We start from the raw sequence: 15,146 nt of genomic DNA, 5'->3' as shown, positions 1-15,146 counted from the left end.
AGAACTCCTGAGCTGCCGCCGACGTTTCGCCCACTGATGGCAGATTGAAATCCCCCATGACTATAAGTCTGGGGGTCTCAACCGCCACCCCGGCTATTACGTCAGCCAGCTCAGGCAGGGCCGTTGATACATAGCAGGGGGCCAGGTATATAATCAACAGGCCCACTTGTACCCCTTGTCCCCATTTCACAAGGAGGGATTCCACACCGTCTATCTGAGGTACAGTGGTCTCCCTCGGACATAAGCTCTCCCTTATAATGACCGCTACCCCACCGCCCCTACCCCGGGTCCTTGGCTGATGAAATACCTGGAAACCCTTCCGTGCCCAGCACATTCTCTAGACCTGTCTAATAATTCCTTTCTTTTATTCAGAACATCTGTTTTCAGATTAAATTTACTCTTGCCTTCTCTCAAAATAAATTATTTTTTTAGGTTCAAACTCAGTGACCTTGATGTCAAAACAGCAGGTTTTGCATGCTTGTCTGAGAAAGAAATTGTTCATTAAACTAGCTTCTAACCTAGTATGTCCTGGAGAGTTATATGATTTTCATGTCATCTGGTTTTAAGCATTTGGCTCCTGTCATGGTTGGCTTGCATAAAATGAAATTCGATTTCAACATTTGTTTTCTAGAAACAAAAAATGTCAGCCACCATAGATTCAGATGATACAATGAACGTCAGGTAAAATTCTGTTCTTGGTAAATAAGTTGCATAAATTAAAGGGAAATTGTGCCACGTGTACTCTTTAAGTCACAACAGTGTCTATCATATTATGCAAATGCACCCTCAAATAAAAACATTAGAGAAATATTTCAAATACAAATAAAAATAAGGGGAAAGGGGGAAAAAATCAGAAAATAATTATTAATTGAAGAACAAACTGTACTATGACTGAAAATTCTGGCAAACAAAAATATTTGCAATGGAATTGACAAAACATTCCAAAGTTGGCATTTTTTCGCCTCAAGCCAACGATTTGTTTGGAAATAATAATTTCCACATTCAACCTCAATTAAGGATCTCAGTAACAATATTGCAACTCAGTTACAGTATTGCAATTTTAAATATTGGATTATTATCACCTATCTTAAACTATAGATGAGTAATTGAGACCTAATCTTAGGAACAGGCTTCAACAAGGTATTATCCAGTATAGGATTATATTGTTAGAAGTTGTAATTCTTAATGAATCAGAAGGCAAAGGACAAAATGAAGCTCAACAATGGAGAGGCCATATCTTTTAGTGAAAAACGCCCTTAGTTTCTACTATCATGTAACTTTTGGTCTTTCTTTCATATTTTTTCATATCATTTAACCCCAAGATAGCCCCTTTCCAATTTCAGCTCCCAACAATTTCCTTCAGCATGCTGAATGATAAGTATTGAACTTAATATCCCTTGGATTGATATCAAGTTGAGGAAGAAGGGCAACAGAATGAGATAATTTATTTCTCTACCTATTTTCTTTTTAACTAATGAAAATCTGTAATATCGTAACACAAGATTAAGCAGGTGGTTATCTCTCAAGTTATCATTTATGGAGTCCATGATCCGAAACAAGATGGACAGAATACAGATTTGACAGATGAATAAATCCATTTTTATATACAACTATAACAGATTTATGGATTATGTTTTCACTTAGAGATTTGCAATCAGACCTAGCAATATTTAAATAACATTACAATATGAGCATTATTTGAGTTAGTTATAGAATTAAATATTCCATTAATTGAATCTTAATTGAAATCCTAAATATCTAAGAAGAGAGAAGTCATTTTCTTACTGGATTTAAATTCTATGTCAGGGAGAGGATATGGGACTTATACAACTTCACTTCCCACACACTTATAACAGAATCACTATTTCTGGCATGAGATAATTCATCTACCAAAAATACTTGTCTTAAGAATTAATGCTGGATAAACAACATTTTGGAAATTGTAGCTGCAAAAAGCTAAATAACTAAAGAGCAATATAAATCATGTCACAATTAAAGTGAATAGTACAGTTAATCAAAATATCCACAATAAAGGCATAAGAAGGAAATAACTTTTGTTAGTCTCCCTTTATTCTGCCTGTCAGAAGACATCTGGAATACAAAATATAATCTCTGCCTGGCTCTTGTTCATGGAGAGACATCTGAAAAGTATGTTCTATGAAAATGGTATGCAAAGCCCAGGGAACAGAAGATTAAAGGAACCATAATGGTTGTTGACTCTTAAGAGGTGGAGCAGATTTAAACTGTGTTGCTTCAAAGATAAAAACTGAAAATAAAGGGTAGAGATTAAAAGGAGAAGCACTTTAATGATAAGAGTTGTTTGCTGGTAAAACCGACAACTGGACAAGTTCATCTCCTTCACTGCAGATACTTAGACAAAATGGAATGGTCAAATACCACAATCCTGTTACTTTACTACAGATCGTACAGACTCTTGCTACCTCTCAGGGAAAAGTGGAAGTTGTGATACTTCTTTTCGAGAATCTAGGCTCTAGAATGTTTTTCCACATAGAGTTGCTTGGCAGTGACTATTATGCCCTTTACTCATTTAATCTAAGGCATTTGGATGGCCCAAAGCACCAATTAAATTTCTTTTAAATTTTCCTTCTATTTAGTCTTTATGTCTTTAGATTGTTAGAGCTTCCATTTTCTGCCTTTTTACTGTTTATTTCACAGTAGTGCTATTCCTTTTTAGGCTTTTGCTATTTTAAATCTTTGGTATGTCATGCTGAGGAATTCTTTGGACTGAAAGAAAAAATATTAAACAAAAATGCATTATTTATTTATTTATTGGATTTAGATACTGCCCCTATCACTCTTAGATGAGAGTGCCTTTGTTGTTAGTTCATATTATGCTTCCTTCCCAAGGAACCTCGGCATGGTTTGAAAGGAATAGTAAATTTTCAGATAAATTTTCAGATAAAGCCAACAATGTTTAAAAATAATAGACATATAATAACAACTTGTAAAAGCAGAAAAGCAATGTCCTGGAGTAACATTAGCCCAGAAATAGCTAGAGAAAAGGATATTTAATTATTCTGTGAAATAAGTTAGCATGCAGGCCATCCAAGCATCTCTTGAAAGAGGGCACTGAAAGAGGGCACTAATTGTGGCACTGAACTAAGACGTTCCCACACCTGGCCACGACACTGAGAGATAGTCCCACTGGCACAGCATAAGCAGCTGGTCTTACACATAAGGTAAATAGTCTTTTTCAGTATCTGGACCTTAAGCAATTAGGGTTCATTGACTAATGACACCACTTTAGGTGTACGCAATCAGTGCTGTTCTTTCAGAATTAATATTATATAATCTCAGTTAACAACCAGACTGCTCTCCTTAACAGACAGCTGTATGCAGCACTATTTGCGATAACAAGGTTATTATTATGAGGTTCTTATGAATCACTAAGGCTAAGCTACAGGCAGGTAGCAATGTAGGTGATATACTAACCAGGCACAGGGACTCCTTGTCACAGTTACAGCTTGCAAATACAGGCGCATTTACATGCAAATATGGTGAATAATGCACATCAGCAATTAAGAAACTGAGCTTCACTGAGTATATATGAAAATTTAAGATCTTTAACCTTGTCCACAATAAACAAGATTGTTTAATCATTGTTTAACATATAATAAAATAATATAACTATTTGCTTGTCTACTAAGAGTCTGGTGAAAAACATTATAAATCATATTCAGTTATTAAAGTGCTATGTACTATGTTTAGCTAACTGTAGTAAAATTTGAAAGGAAATATAGCACAGTATGAGTTTTGGTGAACAAGATAGAGAGAAAAATAACTAGACATGGTAGTTTTTTCAATCAACTGGAATAGATTGTAATATTCCAGATCAGCCTTCTCCATTCTGCTGTTTCCAAATATATAGAATAACAGAATAACAGAGTTGAAAGGGATCTTGGAGGTCTTCTAATCCAACCAGCTGCTCAAGTAGGAAACACTATACCATTTCAGACAAATGGCTCTCCATCTCTTCTTAAAAGCAACCATTGTTGGAGGCAAATTGTTCCACTGATTAATTGTTCTGTCAGAAAAAATTCTCCTTAGTTCTAAGTTGGTTCTCTTTTTTATTAGTTTCCATGCATTGCGCCTTCAGGTACTTAAGAGAATAGGTTGACCCCTCTTCACTGTGGTAGCTTCTTGGATATTGGAAAACTATTATCATGTGACCCATAGTCCTTCTTTTCATTAAACTAGACATACCCTATTTCTGCAACTCCAGTCCCATAATCATCTTTGTTGCTCTTCTCTGCACTCTTTCTAGATTCCCAACATCGTTTTATATTGTGGCAATCAAAATTGGATGCAATATTCCAAGTGTGGTATTACAAAGCATTATAAAGTGGTATTAACACTTCACATGATCTTGATGCTATCATCTGTTAATGTAGCCTAGGAGTGTGTTGGCTTTTTTGGCAGCTGCAGCATACTGCTGGCTCATATTTAACCCACTATTTAAATTCCTCAACCAAATTTCTGGTTAGGATTTATTTGAGCTGGGGACATAAACATATCCAGAGATCATGATATGGAAGTCAGTTGCAGCAGTGGGGTAATTTCAGATAGTTGCTAAACTGGGCAGTGACTAACAAAATACTACTTCTTAGTCCCTTTTAAGTTTATTTCAGGCAAATTGTGCATGGTAGTTTTCTGTGTCTAAGCTCAAGCTGCCAAAATGCTGTATTTTAGAAGGATGAACTACTAAACAATTCCATGTCTTGTACCCCACCCTTAAGGATCATAAAGACAAAAAGTTTACTTACTCACTAGGCTTACTTATTATGCACTGCCCTGATTTTAACTACAGGTTGTTGACTAAGCCACAATTGACTGGATTCATACACTGAATGAACCTAAGCTAAACTAACTGCATTTTGATTTAATACAATGTGCAGACCAAACCAATAAGATGTAAATTCTGTAAATATAACATTAGGAAGCTAAGGTATGGGCTTTAAGCATCACTTTTATTTTTAAAAAAAAAATATTGACAATTCTTCAGAAAGTTAAATTGACCTCAGCTTTACAGATTGTCTTCAGATATAAAATTAAGCTATAAGATGATTTGATCCCAGATGCAATTTATGGATAACATGAAATGTAAATCCACCCATTGTAATTTACTCTCATCATGGTTATGAGATGTGGGAACTCTGCCACAGCCTAATCCTAATTTTTTTTTCACAAATTACTAGGCCAGATAGGTTACACAGCAGCTTTTGCAGAATGAAAAACAGATTCAATTAGTACTTGGAACAGTCATGTAATTCAATTTATTATGAAGTCAAGCCACACAGAATTTAAACAGTATTGGGGAACTGCAATGAAAAAAAAACCACCCTGAAAACCAGGAAAAAGCTTTAAGAAATGAAATATAGCCCTCTTCATGAACGATAGCTAAAATACATAAGGAAGTTGTGAAGAAAAATGGTTACAGTAATGTGTCTGTAAAACCTTGAAAATACAGTATGTGAAAAATAGTTTCCTTTTCAAAGAAAAGAGTCCGTAGTACAGTCATACAGGTTAAGAGGTAACAATGCAATTTCTAGAAGGATATGCAGTTCAAAGATGCTAACTCAATGCAGTTTATCTCCATGAGCTAATTCAGCTCCACTTTGACAACTAGGTTAGTTTACAGAGCAGCCAAGGAAGTCAACTGTTTTGCTCAGTGCCTTGCTCACTTAAAGCAACCAAATCACTTTGAAGAAGCAGTATTATAAAGATGGTATAATAGAGGACAATGGTTCTCAGAAGCATATTTGGAGGTGTACTGTCTCCTGCCTATCATTTCATTGAGGGACTACATTGACCCCAAAATAGATTAGCCATGTAAGAGTTTCCTGACCAAGACATTTTACCTTATCCAAGAGAATGGAAAGATGGCATGCCATAATTTACTTAGGGAATAAGCTCCCCTGTCTGTCATGTGTTTAACTAGTAAGCAAAGGAATGTGCTACAAGGTACAACTCATAAACTGAAACAAGTAGAATCAATGGTGATTAGGATCATTTCACAATCTGTATACGTCAATTTTTGTTTCACAATATTGTGTCCAATGTGGCATTGTAGATATGAAACTGCTATCAACAATGCATTCATTTGCAAAGACTTGTATATATCAACCTTAGGCCTGAGCAAGTTAGAACTACAACTACCAAGAATAAGTCAAATCCAAGTGTTTTTATAAAGCTATGACCTAAGATCCAGACATTTTATTGTTTTCTCAATTGCATCATTTCTTTTCCTGATAGCACAATCAGGTGATTGAGCAACTTTTAATCTGGAGATGTAACAGTGCCATCTAAATTTTCATTAAAAAGTCAAACAATATAGAAGATGCCCATAAATTCCACCTGATTGTAGATTGTATACACATGCAGTTGGGTTAGTAGTAGTAATCTCTATTACTGTGACATCTATTGTATTTCTAATTAATTTTAACCCGTGTAAATCATCCACATATGGAATATTTTATGCAGATCTATATATTGTATATGGTGTTCTTAATTATCAATTTCTTCATAGTTGGTGTTATAATAACTAATAATTTTAGCAGGTAAATTTCATCCTTTCCCTTTCTTTTGATCATTAAAATGCTTTAATCATTTCTAATCCCATAGAAAGCAACAAGAACTTCCTAAAAATAATTCAGAAAATATGTCAGAAAAATAATTGTCTCAATCTACTGTGACAGATGAAAAGGTTGTACAGTATCAAAAATGAGATAAAATACAATAGGTGATATTAATTAGAAATAAATATAAAATCTGCAATAACATCTGCAATACAATTTTCTAGGAAAAATTAGACAGTTTGCCATTAAAAAAGACTCATTTTTTTCTTAATGTTTTATATTTGTCAGATACCCAAGATCAGTGTTTTAGGTGATTGGGAAGTCTTCCTCCAACATATTATTTTTAAAAAGCCAGGATAAAAACCTAATAATATTATTTATAAAAATGCCAAATCCAGTCTAAGCATTTGGCTGACTATTCAGTGAACCATAATAATAATTCTGATATTGGTGTAAGTCATCATGGGTGTTTGTGGTTGAAGTGGATATCTTATTACATATAAAAGTTTTAAAAATAAAACCTCTCTAGTGTTTCACGTGGGTAGACTAGATAAATGGAATAAACTCTTAAACTGCAGTCTGGAATGAGAAGGAACTTGGTGAAAAAATAAGGAAGCATCAGTGTGTAAAACCAAAAAGAAGGAAATAAAATTCACAAGTCCTGAGTGGATTTCAATCCTATTTCCTCAACTTTGTTCTAAGAAAAGAACAAAGAACACATGAGGACATCTTGTGCTGACCCAAATTGACATAATGATTCAAAGAGCATGTGGCATGTAAGGACAGCATAGAATACTAATCTTTTGTAGGACTTGAATAAAGGATAAAGAAAACAAAACAGTTTCTCTTTCATGTTAGATTCATCATCAGCTCTGTCCCACTAAACAGAAGATGTATTAATGCCTGGAGGGAGGTTTTCTTTTCTTTCTTATTTCTATATGATTGTACTAGTCAAATTTCAAGGGAAAATAGGCACTTCTCTCTCTATCCCTGTAACTCTAGATAAGTCAGAATGTAGGTCCTACGAGGTTTAGTTATCTTGTAAGTCGTTTTCAAAAGAGAAGTGGATAAAGGCCCTAAGATAATTTTCTTACACATTTTAATCAAATCTTGGCAGCCAAGGACTTTTTACTTCCATCTCACCTAGATGTGGGATGGGGTTTCCAGGAGGAACATCTCCAGAAGGCAAGGGCTGACATTTTCAGTCCTTAAGGTGGAAGATAGATATTGAAACGTCTTCTCTTTTACATAGGAATTTCCTATTTTGCTTCTCGTTTCTGTAAAACAAAAACTTGCTGTTGGATTTTGGCCACTTGATGTCCCTTGTCTGAATCCTGATCTGGGAAGATCTTCAAGCCTACAGAAAACAGCTTAATGTGGTATTCCATGCCTTAAAGGTCATTTTCCCATTATCTTCTAAAATGAGGTTCATCTCAAATTTTATCTGAAAAGAATTTGACCATCTCAGAACTGCAAAAATGGGATCTGAAATGTGTTCATTTTTCCAATGTATATATTTTCAGAAATTGTTTACCTGGCTTACACAATGCTCTTGTGACTCTGTTGAGTAATTTGTATGACAGTCATGGTTGTGGGCAAAAAGTTAATGTGTAATCCAAACTAGCAGAAGCTGGGGCCACAGGACAAATTGCCCCAATTCTACTGGTATTTTCTCAGTTCATACACTAATGGCATAATCTTTTTTCATTTAGAACAGTCACTGCCTCTGGCTGGGCTGGCCAAATTCAGTAAAGTTTTGGTCCCACATCAAGCTAAGAAATGGGTGCAATGCAGTGGTGGGATTCAAATATGTGAACAACTGGTTCTCTGTGTGGATGCCACTTCCAGAAGTCCGTTCTGGGCCCGGGCAACAAAAAAATAGCTACCAGTTCTGCTGAACTGGTGTGAACCAGCTGAATCCCACCACTGATGCAATGACTCCTTCCATGTAATATCCTTGCACATTACTGGAATAACTCTCCATTAAATTATAAATGTTTATTATTTGGAGGAGAAAAGCTGAATATAGAGATGTGTATCATTGATGAGGAGCTGGCAGTCTCTAGGGTGGGTATTTGTGCAAATCTATAAGGATATCCAACAAGGCGGAAAAAAACAATGCAACTTGTACACTAGAAATCTGCTTATAAGTTGGCATCATGGAAACAAGCATAAGTACATATCTAGAGAACAATCTCTTAAATAGAAAAATGCAATGTGTGAACTTGTTTGATTCAAGTCAATGGCATTCTTCACATTTTTAATTTAGAGGCCTGCATTTGGATCAAGAAATAGTCTGTTTTACTCAAATGGATGGACCACTAAGTTTACGACTGCTATCACTTTATTTTTCCTCTTTTGAGAAATCATTTCAGACCCTGAAAGGATTTCAAAATCCCCATTAAAATGCACTTGTTAAAAAATCTTCTTTCAATCCACTATAAACCGATGTGCGGCCGGCAGCAATTGCAGCTTAGTTGTCATTTCAAAGTGATCTTTTTTTCATATGATTTTTTTTAAAAAATTGAATTGCAAGTCTAAAGACCACAGCATTTTCTGAAGAAGTGACAATGAAACATGGGGAGTTTGCTGAGGTATTATGGAGTAATATTATATGAGTATCCATTAAGAATAATGGAATAAGAACACATGTACCAGTGCTTCCTTTCTGCCCTGCCCAGCCTTCTTTTGGAAAACAATTGGCTGATTTGTTCAGTTTTGATGAGTCAATGCTAACTGAGTTCTTTCTTTTGTTCTGATCAGCAAGTGTATTTGGCCTTAATCTGAATCCTCTTTCAAAATAAATCAGCAAAAATGATGATGTGACATGAATCAACCACAGGCCAGTTTATAGGCAGATCTTTGGCTTTGCTTTTACTTTAAAGCTGTTTTTTCTAGTTGCTCAGATTATGCAGGTTACAACACACAGGTCATTAAGCTGAACTATACCAAAGGTGAAGAACTGAAGTCACATTGGGAAAGAGCTCCTTCATGATTCATTAACTGCTTTTTAATCAACTTTCCTTTGGCAGGGAAATCCCATGTAAAATATTGCTATTTCCTCCTTTAAAAGTGTATTTCACTCATGGGAAATAAAGGAAAAGAAATCCACATTGTGAACATTTATCATTTTCAGTGCATCACACATACCCACCCCCAACTCTCAAGAATCGGAATGTAGCAAAACATCCATTCTTCACACATAGATATTCACCAGACATGAGTTGCAAAATTAACTGCACCAGGATACAAGTCAAATCAGGGGATTTCCCTATACATTCTACTTTAAAAAGAACATTAGGTAATGTAGCTTATTAACAGTGCAATCTTGTGCAGTGGCAGCTTTCCCAACTTGGATCTTCCAGGTGATTGGCAATTTAGGGACTTAGTCTCAAAATATTTAAGGGAGACCAGATTGGCAAAGATTTATAAGGGACCTTTCAGGTAAATTTATATCAATAGTACCTTATGCTCAACGCACATAAAAGAGATCACCATGGGTGACATTGCAATTCTCCTCCCTTTCTCTCTCACATCCCAACATTATTGTGGACTCTGAATAAATATCTGTAGTATTTGAGGAAAGAGCACAACTTCTGTGGTATCAGAGTTATTTTGTTATGAATGTTTGCAATTTGTCAGGTGGATATTTTCCCAGCAAGGATTTTTTGGTTTTATTTAGATTTGTAGCCCCAACTTTTCTTCTGGAACTTGAGAGAAGCTGATGGGGCAATCTTCTTTCCTTCCCCCCCCCCCCCATGAAACTTGAAAAACATGTTGATCACAGGAGAGAAGGAACTTCCATGGCTGAGGTAAACTCACAGTCTGGTTTCCCCAATCCTATTCCAAGATCTGAGTATAGGAAAGTGCATTTGGGTTTGCTCATCCACATGAAACAATTCATTAACAATCACCTGAGCAAGGACTGGGCAGAGCCTTAGATTTAAAGGCAAAAGGTTCTTAGGAGCATGGCCATAGCCCCTTCTTGTTACTCCTTAAAGCACGGGTGTCAAACTCGCCACGTCACGTGACATATCGTGACTTTTTTTGCATTGCTGGAGCTGGGGTGGGCACGGCCTCCATATGATGCAACCGGCCCAGAGGCCGGCAGTTTGACACCCCTACCTTAAAGCATCTATGCCTTTTCTTGGGATCATATAGCTGCCTTTCAGTTGCTGTACATTCCAAATACTTTTAGTGACAGAGCTGTGACAGATATTATGGGGAAGGGATGTGTGCCCTGACATACTCCAAATCACCTTTTTCTCTTTAAATCCAAGGTGGTGCATAACATTAATCTGAATCACCTATAACAGTACATATAGCAGCAAATGTGGATCAGCACCAACTGATCTATCAATCATTGCATTCCTTAAGGCTCATTCAACACAAGCTCGGTGAATTATGTCGGTCAACAACATCAGCTGATAACCTCTCAGATAATGAGATACCAAAGTCAGAAAGTGGGTGTATGCCTCAACACTGTACCTTACAAATAATTTCTTCAGAAGGTATTCTAGTATGCAACGATGATAATTCACCTGGATTTTTTTCTGGTAGAAATTAACTTATGCCAAACATTTAAATAATCCAATGAGTTTAGCCTTCCTTCTCTAAAAGTAATAGCACCAAATAATTAGTCCACAGAGCTAACTCTGCCCGTCATGGGAAACAATAGTGTGGGCATGTTTTCTTATTTCTTGTAAATTGAAGCATTTCTGCTCTCAGGAAAATTCCTCACCAATGTTGGGACTTCCAGTTATGCTTCAGACATTCTGCTAGCAAACGCATTCTGCTAGCAAACACATTCTAACATTTTGTGGTTCACAACTCAGTTTTTCAAGCATCCGTAGCATTTGCACAATTTTGACTTCTAACTCAGACCATCTGCAAGGCTGCCCTCAAGTGGAGTTAATTTAGAAAACCACCATTCTCAAGATATTGCCTGCTAAAAGTGCAGTAGAAATAATGTATTTTTTTAAAAAACACAATTGGTGTCCAGAAAGACCAAATCTAAGTATTACATATTCAAGTTACCTAGTTTTAATTATTATGTAAACATACTTTAATATCCAGCTTTTTTTTTTTATTTGAATCAAGATATTTTATTCAGTTTAGAAATTATAACACAAGAATTAATGATTTGATATTAATCAAAGCAATGGTGACATGACAATATGCTGCACTTTTTTTGATTTGTCATATCGTGTATATATATATATATATATATATATATATATATATATATATATATATACACGCACGCACGCACGCACGCATGCATGCATGCGTGCATATGCAGGAACTAGAAATATCACTGATATTTTGTGGTAATATAGCATCTAATATAGTCAATATGAATTCAACAATCACCAGCCCCAATATACAACATAACAAATCTATTAATTCTCTGCAAATGTAACCATGAGATTTTCCTGAATCCTAGCACTACACAGATTTATACTTTAGAAAAAGACTGTGCCTAAAAGATTGACATATTTCTCTATGGACACAAGACTGTAGCAAATACACGTGTTCCTCAGTGAATCAGATAATGGAGAGAGGATGATGCTATTTAGAGACTGCAGATATAAATCAAATTGTAACATACCTGTGAACAAGTGATTCCACATTCTTTAATCCTGGGAATGAGCTGATAGCCATATGTTCCATAAAATATTGCAAAAATCTGCCACATAAACTTCATCTTTGGGATTGTTAAGCTTTTTAAAAAAAAGTTACTTTCTTTTCTGGTTTTTATTATGGTGACTGTCCTAAAGACACAGCTGTTTTACTCTGACAAGGCATTTAAATAGTGTAATAGTCCCACCCTCCCCCCACCCCCAGTACCTTTGAAAAGAACTCCTCCTTTTAGTAGAAATCAACACTAAAGATGAGTCATAGGGAAGTTCAGTTGTTACTGGAAGCTATAGCATATTCTAGGCTTTTTCTGAATTTAATAGCTTTAATTTTCAATCAATGTTGTTTTATTTATTGTAGCTTCTATGTAAACATTTTCTGTTGTTCAATCTTAACATAATTATCAATTGATCCTTACAAAGACGGATATACAGTAATTGTGCAAGAATGTTTGTTAAGATATAATAAGTAACAGACTTCTAACTGGAACTATTTCATTCTATTTTATGTAAGTTGATGACTAGAACTTATCTCAGGCTGTCAATAAGATCCCACTTGTAAGTAACCATGAAAAAAATATTACGGACTTGATTCCTCCCACTTGCACTTTTGTTCCTTTTTAAATGTAATTTGTTTTATGTTTATATTTCCCCTTTTTCCCAAGTAGTTCAAGATGCTGTAAACAATTCCCCCTCCCATCAATTCTAAATGAATAAAAGTTTGTATGAATGAGTCAGGTTAGGGTGAGGCTGTGTCTGCCTCAGAGGCAAAGCAGAAACTTCAGTTCCCAAATAAAAATGGACATCTCAAATATTTTATCCAGCAGAGCATTGGCAAGGACAGAGTTCCTTGCCCCAAGAGATCTAATCTAATTATAAATTTAAGAGACCTCAGAATAGAAAACAGAAGAATTTGAGGCAGGAGAGAAGCATTTACTATTATTTCAATTATGTGTATTTAATAAGCTATGCTTGGTAACATAATAAAATTTAGGAGATGTATGAAAGGGATGATAGAGAAGATGAACTTTCTAAGAACTGCATTCCCAAAATATGCAAATATTGGTTAACCAAATCATGAATGAGTAAATAAATTTATTCAGATTCATCCAAGACACAAATTAACCACAGGGGCTGGATTTGCATATATGCATATAATTCAAACTAGCCAGTACCACTACAATCTCCCCAATTATCTAATTTTGCCTTGAGGCATTTAAAGTCTTTCAGACATCCATGGTTCATTATACTACAAGAAAACAGATCCTGCAACAGCAGGATTGGCCTCCAACTATTACCTAAAAAGTCTACTGCTAATGCAAGTCCTGCTATAACCAAATCAAAGAGAAACATCTTCCTTACATCATGATCATATGGTTTCTTCACCTTATTCACTTTTCTGGGGGGGGAGACGCTCTCCAATTTAGTTGTAAACATTATTTCAGTTACTAATGAACTGTTTCAATCTATTATTTCAATCTACTATTATTGCCATGGCATTTTTGTAGTCCAGCATGCTGTGGCAACCCAACTATTTGATTCTTCTCCTCTAACAAGCTTTCTTAAGACAGGCAGATGGCTGAGAAAATTAGCTTTCTGACAAGCCACCAAGGAACAGCCTGGTATCCAATAACAGTTACAAAAATAAAATCCAACCCATTCAAAAGAGGGGGCCAAGCATAGTAAGAAAGAAAAGCAAGCCCACGAGGCTTGAACACTGTTTCAACACATAGAGCTTGTTCTTAAATTACAACACTTGCTGAAATTCTTTGCTTGCGGCTCTCAAGTTTCTTCATTAAATATTACTTACCTGAAATTGTGAGCTTGCCAAAATGGTTTATTCCTGCCCACAGGGTAAAGCTTGACATGGCCTCCACACATGTTTTAACTTTTCATTTCTTCAATTCTTTGTAGAAAGAAGATTCAGGAGGCTCACTGGTGTAAAATAAATTTACATTTGGGGCCAGATAAACAGGTGGAGCACAGTGGAGACGCCAGCTAAGTGCTTCAATGCCTCCGTCACACAGACTTTTCCATTTTTCAGAACTGTTAATATGTTGTTTAGTGCTCTCTCCATCCTCCACAATCCTCTTAAGCATTATTCAAACTAGTAACAGTAACTGCTTCTATTCCAGGTTTATTACATGTTTCAAAATTCAAAAATTAATCTGCTAATAAAGCAGATTATTCACCAGTGTGAGGGGCTCTCTTCACAAGTAGTTGCTGTAACCTTCAAAGAACTAATCTGTAAAATACTGCATTTTCTCTTTTCTCTTTCAAGAAGAAATTACAGAAAAGGGAGAAAAAGAGGAAAGAGATAGGTTAAAGAGAACTGTATAGAACAGGGGTAGGCAACCTTGGCTCTTTTATGACTTGTGGACTTCAACTCCCAGAATTCCTGAGCCAGCTATTCTGGCTCAGGAATTCTGGGAGTTGAAGTCCACGAGTCATAAAACAGCCAAGGTTGCCTACCCCTGGTCTAGAAGAAAAGAGCAAAACTGTTGGATCCAAAATTCCCCTCCACCAAATTATTTCTTCATAGTGCCAAATACAGGGGGAGATCACCTGGTCTCCTACTTTCCATCTCATTCTGGTGCTGTTCTATACATCAAAAGGTTAAGACTGGGATTTATTTGTTAAAATTAGAGACCACCAATCTCACTAGCAAAATTCCTCTGACAAGTGTACAAGGAATAAGCAAAAGTCATTCTTTTTAAGATTGTCCAATATTATATCGTTTCCAATAGTTCTAGAAAGTTCTGTAGAAATATTAGGATGGATAGATAGATAGATAGATAGATAGATAGATAGATAGATAGATAGATAGATAGATAGATAGATAGATAGATAGATAGATAGATAGATAGATAGATAGATAGATAGATAGATAGATAGATAGATAGATAGATAG

Source organism: Protobothrops mucrosquamatus, unplaced genomic scaffold (genome assembly GCF_001527695.2).
Source record: "Protobothrops mucrosquamatus isolate PMUCROS unplaced genomic scaffold, P.Mucros_1.0 scaffold1974, whole genome shotgun sequence".
Taxonomy (NCBI): domain Eukaryota; kingdom Metazoa; phylum Chordata; class Lepidosauria; order Squamata; family Viperidae; genus Protobothrops; species Protobothrops mucrosquamatus.
Note: the sequence above shows the minus strand (reverse complement) of the source record.